This window comes from Ovis canadensis, chromosome X, assembly GCF_042477335.2.
Source record: "Ovis canadensis isolate MfBH-ARS-UI-01 breed Bighorn chromosome X, ARS-UI_OviCan_v2, whole genome shotgun sequence".
Lineage (NCBI taxonomy): Eukaryota > Metazoa > Chordata > Mammalia > Artiodactyla > Bovidae > Ovis > Ovis canadensis.
Window position 1 is genome coordinate 37,546,671 of NC_091727.1, and position 8,005 is coordinate 37,554,675.

The window sequence follows — 8,005 nt, forward strand, 5'->3', positions numbered from 1 at the left end:
GTCCATGGGGTCGCTAAGAGTTGGACATGACTGAGCAAATAACATACACACATACAGTATCTATAATTTAAAGAACTGAGTGGAATTAGTGCCTCAGTAAACTGAGATTTCTGTATCATCTAGTGGAACCTAATTCAGTCAATCATGCTTTTTAATACTCATTATAAAAATATTGAATGCATAATGTTAATCTCTTCTGGGCTGTCCTGAGTTCTTTCATCAGTTTTACCCCTTCCTCCCACACATGAGCCAGATGTACACACATGAGCCAGATGTACACATAGGCCACTGAGGAAATATCCACACTGAAATGGATAAGAAAGGCTGACATAAACTCTGACCATAAACCCCACCTCCTGCACATGCCATACAATCAGAGGGAACCCCTAACTCCCAGCTTCTACCTGAGAAGCAAAGAGTTTGGACCCCACATCTAGCCCTTCACCTTTTTAGACTGCTGCCCAAAGGCTGGGCCCTCAAAACACCCAGTTCTGAAAGTGAATGGAGCTTGTGTCCATGAGACTCCCAAGGCTATAGCCAACAATGAAGCAGTTCTTAGTGGCCGAGAGAACACTCACCATGTTTCTGTCTTCGGGGCACAGTGCAGAGGGAGCAGACAAAAAATGCCTATCTCCCAGTCTTTGCCTGAAAGAAATAAAGGCTGCTGCCTGAGTGTTAGACTTCTTATTTAGCATTCATCTAGGAGCTAGCCATGATCTTTCATGGAGACCAGAGAAGCCCAGGACACATCCCTTGCCTTCTCGCTCCAGGCCACTTCAAATCACCAAAGTTTGTACCCTGCCTTTTGTATCTACTGCTCAAAGGGTGAGTCACTGTATCACTTGGCTCTGAGCGCCAAGCTGGCTTCCATTTAAGAATCCCACAGGATGGTAGCAAATAAGTTCTTAATGGGTGAAGGAGACAACCCCACCCATGTCTATAAACCTAGGCAGAGAACAGAAGGAACAGGCAAAAAAGCCCATCTCCCAGTGTCTCCCTGGAAGGGGCTGACCTTCATACTTTCCCAGCTGCTGCTTGAGAGTCTTGCTTCTCATCAGCCTGTATCTAGGTGCCACCTCTGATCCCCTCGTCTGAGATGCTGACAGGCCTTGGCACAACATCAGCTACAAGAAACCACCACAACCAAGAAGGTGGCTTGTATAGTCACAAAGGTTTGAGAGACAGCTGGGTTCTCGGGCTGAGCTGATTGATCGAGTTCATCTTCTACATGAGACCATGCTGGCAAGACTGTTTTATCTAATGCACAGAAACCAACAAAGAATGAAAATGAAGGGATAGAAAAAAAAATGTTTCATGCAAGTGAAAATCAAAAGAATGTAGAAATAGCTATACTTATATCAAATAATATAGACTTTAAGCCTCAGACTGTAACAACAAAGAGTATCATTATTATGATAAAGAGATCAGTTTGTCAAGAGGATATAAAATTTGAAAATATTTATGCTATGAACCAAACAGGTAGCTCAGATGGTAAAGAATCCACCTGCTGTGTGGGAGACCTGGGTTCGATCCCTGGGTTGGGAAAATCCCCTGGAAAAGGGAATGGCAACCCACTCCAGTATTCTTGCCTGGAAAATCCCATGAACAGAGGAGTCTGATGGGCTACAATCCATGGGATTGCAAAGAGTTGGGCACAACTGAGCAACTAAAACAAATATAGAAGCTAGTATATTAAGCAAATATTAACAGATCCTAAGGGAAAAAGATGTCCTTTTCATTATAGGGGACTGGAATGCAGAAGTAGGAAGTCAAGAAACACCTGGAGTAACGGGCAAATTTGGCATTTGGAGTACAGAATGAAGCAGAGCAACGGCTAATACAGTTCTGGCAAGAGAATGCACTGGTCATAGCAAACACCCTCTTCCAACAACACAAGAGAAGACTCTACACATGAACATCACCAGATGATCGACACTGAAATCAGATTGATTATATTCTTTGCAGCCAAAGAAGGAGAAGCTCTATACAGTGAGCAAAAACAAGACTGGGAGCTGACTGTGGCTCAGATCATGACTCCTTATTGCCAAATTCAGACTTAAATTGAAGAAAGTGGAGAAAACCACTATACCATTCAGGTATGACCTAAATCAAATCCTTTATGATTATACAGAGCAAATGAGAAATAGATTTAAGGGACTAGATCTGATAGACAGAGTGCCTGATGAACTATGGACGGAGGTTCGTGACATTGTACTCGAGACAGGAATCAAGACAATCCCCAAGAAAAAGAAATGCAAAAAAGCAAAATGGCTGTCTGAGGCCTTACAAATAGCTGTGAGAAGAAGGGAAGAGAAAAGCAAAGGGGAAAAGGAAAGAGATACCCATTTGAATGCAGAGTTCCAAAGGATAGCAAGGAGAGAGAAGAAAACCTTCCTCAGTGATCAACGCAAATAAATAGAGGAAAACAACAGAATGGAAAAGACTAGAGATCTCTTCAAGAAACCTAGAGATACCAAGAGAACATTTTATGCCAAGATGGGCTTAATAAAGGACAGAAATGGTAGGGACCTAACAGAAGCAGAAGATATTAAGAAGAGGTGGCAAGAATACACAGAAGAACTGTACAAAAAAGATCTTCACAACCCAGATAATCACAATGGTGTGATCACTCACCTAGAGCCCAGACATTCTGAAATGTAAAGTCAAGTGGGCCTTAGGAAGCATCACTATGAACAAAGCTGGTGGAGGTGATGAAATTCCAGTTGAACTATTTCAAATCCTAAAAGATGATGCTGTGAAAGTGCTGCACTCAATATGCTAGCAAATTTGGAAAACTCAGCAGTGGCCACAGGACTGGAAAATGTCCGTTTTCATTCCAATCCCAAAGAAAGGCAATGCCAAAGAATGCTCAAACTACTGCACAGTTGTACTCATCTCACACGCTAGTAAAGTAATGCTTAAAATTCTCCAAGCCAGGCTTCAGCAATATGTGAACCGTGAACTTCCTGATGTTCAAGCTGGTTTTAGAAAAGGCAGAGGAACCAGAGATCAGATTGCCAACATCTGCTAGATCATCGAAAAAGCAAGAGAGTTCCAGAAGAACATCTATTTCTGCTTTATTGACTATGCCAATGCCTTTGACTGTGGATCACAATAAACTGAAAAAATTCTTAAAGAGATGGGAATACCAGACCACCTGACCTGCCTCCTGAGAAATGTGTATGCAGGTCAGGAAGCACAGTTAGAACTGGGCATGGAACAACAGACTGGTTCCAAATAGGAAAAGGAGTGTGTCAAGGCTGTATATTGTCACCCTGCTTATTTAACTTCTATGCAGAGTACATCATGAGAAACGCTGGGCTGGAAGAAACACAAGCTGGAATCAAGATTGCTGGGAGAAATATCAATAACCTCAGATATGCAGATGACACTACCCTTATGGCAGAAAGTGAAGAAGAACTAAAGAGCCTCCTGATGAAAGTGAAAGAGGAGAGTGAAAAAGTTGGCTTAAAGCTCAACATTCAGAAAATGAACATCATGGCATCCGGTCCCATCACTTCATGGGAAATAGATGGGGAAGCAGTGGAAACAGTGTCAGACTTTATTTTGGGGGGGGCTCCAAAATCACTGCAGATGGTGACTGCAGCCATGAAATTAAAAGACACTTACTCCTTGGAAGGAAAGTTATGACCAACCTAGACAGCATATTAAAAAGCAGAGGCATTACTTTGCCAATAAAGGTCCATCTAGTCACGGCTATGGCTTTTCCAGTAGTCATGTATGAATGTGAGAGTTGATCTATAAAGAAAGCTGAGCACAGAAGAATGGATGCTTTTGACCTGTGGTGTTGGAGAAGACTCTTGAGAGTCCCTTGGACTGCAAGGAGATCCAACCAGTCCATCCTAAAGGAGATCAGTCTTGCGTGTTCATTGGAAGGACTGATGTTGAAGCTGAAATTCCAATACTTTGACCACTTGATGTGAAGAGCTGACTCACTGGGAAAGACCCTGATGCTGGGAGAGATTGAGGGCAAGAGGAGAAGGGGACGACAGAGGATGAGATGGTTGGATGGCATCACCGACTCGATGGACATGAGTTTGGGTAAACTCTGGGAGTTGGTGATGGAAAGGGAGGCCTGGTGTGCTGTGATTCATGGAGTTGCAAAGAGTCGGACAGGACTGAGGCGACTGAACTAACCTGAAGGGAAAAATAGACAGCAATACAATAATAGAAAGGGAATTCAGTATCCCACTTTCAATAATGGATAGATCATCTATACAAAAGAACAAATAAATGTACAAAAATAGAATTTTTAAAAACTGGTATATAGTTGATGTACAATATTATGTAAGTTATAAGTATACAGCATAGTGATTCACAATTTTTGAAGGTTACACTCCATTTATAATTATTATAAAATATTACTCTAATCCCTTTTCTTGTATAGTATATCCTTACAGCTTATCTGTTTTAGACATAATAGTTTGTACCTCCTAATCTCTTAACCCTGTATAGTACCTCCCTCTCTTCCCTCTCTCCATTGGTAAGCCCTAGTTTGTACTCTATATCTGTGAACCTGTTTCCTTTTTTTTTTTATATTTACTAGTTTGTTTTATTTTTTTATAGGCCACATGTTCATAATATCATATAGTATGTGTCTTTGTCTGAGTTATTTCACTTAGCATAATGCTCTCCATAATGCAATCCATCTGTGTTGCTGCAAATGGCAAACTTTCATTCTTTATTTGGTAGAGTAGTATTCCATTATGTGTGAGTGTGTGTGTACTGTGAGTCTAGCAATCAGTTGCAAGAAACTAACTGGAAAATTCACAAATATGGGGAAATTAAATAACAGACTTCTGAATAGTCAATGAATCAATAAAGAACTCAATAATCAAAAGTATCAGACAAATGGAAAAACAAAAGACCAAAATTTGTGCTGTATAGCAGTTAGCAGCAGGAAGGGGATTATCAGGATCAGAGCAGAAATAAATGAAATAGAGACTAATATTGCAGTAGAAAAGTTTATGAAAACTAAGAGACAGTTTTTAAAAATGTAGATAAAATTTGACAAACTTTTAGCTAGACTTACCAAGAAAAATAAGAGAACTCAAAGAAAATTGTAAATGCATTTCATTTTTAATTGAAGTATAGTAGATTGACAGTGTTTCATGTGTACTGAAAGGTGATTCTGCTGCTGCTGCTGCTGCTAAGTCGCTTCAGTTGTGTCCAACTCTGTGCGACCCTATAGATGGCAGCCCACCAGGCTCCCCCGTCCCTGGGATTCTCCAGGCAAGAACACTGGAGTGCATGAAAACACTCCAACGCATGAAAGTGAAAAGTGAAAGTGAAGTCTCTCAGTCATGTCCAACTCTTTGCGACCCCATGGACTGCAGCCCACCAGGCTCCTCCGTCCATGGGATTTTCCAGGCAAGAGTACTGGAGTGGGGTGACATCGCCTTCTCCGTGAGGATAGAGACTATACCTTTTTTCCTGTTTCTCTGGTTCGCAATAACAATGTCATTCTGGTGGGGAAAGCAGACCAGCTTTGGCAACCCTGGTGGGAAGGGTGGATCTTGCATTTACTTGGGTCGGGGGTAGGAGGACCCTCTCTGGAAGGAATGCTAAACAGGTATACATGAGTGAGACAGGAGGCTCTGGGTTCACACACCCCCGTGACAACAGGGCAGGCTGGGCTGGGGGCCCTGCCCTTGAGTTTCTGAAGCCCCAGGGCTCTTGCTGCCTGGAGTGTGGGCTGTGGTTATTCAGGCACACAGTCTTCCTTCCCAGGCCTGGGGTGGCCAGAAGACTGGCTGTAAAATGCCGATGGGGAAGGGTAAGGGGGCCTGGCTGGGGAGCTTATGCTCCACAGCGAATTGTCTGGAAGCCAGGCAGCATGGCTTTTCCAAGCAGGTAGATGTCCTCGTTCGTACCGAGGTTGAGGTGCTTCACCATGTTCTTCTCAAAGAGGACTGGGTGGTAGGTGCCCATTGTGCAGGTACTGTCGAAATACCTGATAATAGTTGCACACGTTAGTCTTGCGCTTGGATGGGAGGAACTCGTAAATAACCACCAGGTCACACAGTGACATCATAATGATAATGCCGAGCATCCCAGAGGATGGGGAGTTTGGCTGGATCTGCTCTGAGGAGATTTCTTGAATGATGTCCCACAGCTCCCAAGGCATCTGGGGCTTGAGGATGTAAAAGGGCTGATGAAGATGCAGCTTACGATAGCTCTTGAAGTTATTGAAGTAACTGTAGTCGGGATTCCTGTACCACTTTGGGATATCTGAATGGTAAACAGATGGGTCCCACACACTTAGGATTCCTTCACTGTACAAACTGTCTTTGAGGAAACCCGCTTCTGTGGTGACCAACTGAGAGTTTACCAGACAAATGGTGGTTTTCGTGCCCACGTCTTGTTGGAATTTGACTGTGGGTGCCCCATTAAACCTCTCGACTGCATTGTGATCATCTATTTCTCGACCCAGCTGGGAGGACTTCAGAGATCCTTCTGGAGAGACAACAGCACAGATGCCCCATGGCCCAGCCTTGGTCGTAATGTCCTCCTGAGGCAGGTAACCCTCCAAATCAGAGGTGTTGAAGGGAAAATCTGTGATCTCCATCACTGAAATTTTCACGTGGTCCTGGGGGTGGCAAAGCAGGGCCTCTGCACTGAACTTGACCCTGGGCCCTGGCCACTTGTACATCACTTTGTACTTGTTCATGTTCAGATAATTCTTCCGGATAGTTTGCAGCCTGGGGATAAGGTTTTTGGAGGAGGAAGGTGACTCAGTTATTCTGAATTATTTTCCATTTTAGTTTATTACAAAGTATTGAATATAGTTCTCAGTGCTATACAATAGGTTCTTGTTGTTTGTCTATTTTATATTTAGTAGTGTGTATCTAATAATCTCAAATTCCCAATTTATCCCTCCGTCCCCTTTCTCTGTTGGTTAAGTTTGCTTTCTATGTCTGCTGAGTCTATTTCTGTTTTGTATATAAGTTTATCTTATCAATTTTTATTTCCAAATATAAATGATATCATATTATATTTGTCTTACTCTGTTTGCACTAGGTATGACAATATCTAGGTCCACCCATGTTGCTGCAAATGGCATTATTTCATTCTTTTTAATAGCTGAGTAATATTCCACTGCATATATTAATATGTACCATGTCTTGTTTATCCATTCCTCTGTTGATGGACATTTAAGTTGATTCCATGTCTTGGCTATTGTAAATATTATTGCTATGAACATTAGGTTGCATATATCCTTTCTTTAAACATTTAAAAGTAACTTTTTAATTGAAGTATATTTGCTTTACAATGTTATGTTAGTTTCTGCTATACAGCAACATGAGTCAGCTATTTGTATACATATACCCCCCTCCCTCTTGAGCCTCCCTCCCACCCTTTCCTCATCCCACCCCTCTGGGTCATCACGGAGCCCGAGCTGCACTCTCTGTGCTGTACAGCAGCTCCCCCTAGCTCTCTTTACACATGATAGTGTATATGTGTCAGTGCTACTCTCTCGATTCTTCCCACCCTCTCCTTCCCTGCTGGGTCCACAAGTTCATTCTCTACCTCTGAGTCTCTGTTCTTGCCCCGTGGAGTCTCTGGATGTATGCCCAGAACTGGGATTGCTGGATCATATGGTAGCTCTAGTTCTAGTTATTTTTAAGGAACCTCCATACTGTTCTCCATCATGGCTGCACCAATTCATGTTGCCACCAACAATGTAGGAAGGTTCCCTTTCAACATTTATTATTTGTGGACATTTTGATGATGGCCATTCTGACCAGTGTAATGTGGTATGTAAATATGTTTCTACACACAAATATTGAAGTATCTGAAAGAGAAAAAAAATTCCATTTATAATTGCATCCAAAAGAATATAAAATACCGGGTAATCAATTTAACCAAGGAGGTAAAAGATTTAAACAATTTAAACTCGAAGATATTAGTGAAAGAAATTAAAGGAGGTATGAATAAACACAAACATATTTCACTTGGGTTTTGGATTTGGAACTGTCTTTAC

At 42.1% G+C, this 8,005-nt stretch overlaps 1 pseudogene; it reads right to left on the reverse strand.

Annotated features, from left to right (window-relative positions):
* Nucleotides 1-5,820: 5,820 nt before the first annotated feature.
* On the reverse strand, nt 5,821-7,690 carry LOC138930688 (beta-galactoside alpha-2,6-sialyltransferase 1 pseudogene; annotated as a pseudogene).
* Between the last annotated feature and the right edge of the window lie 315 nt (nt 7,691-8,005).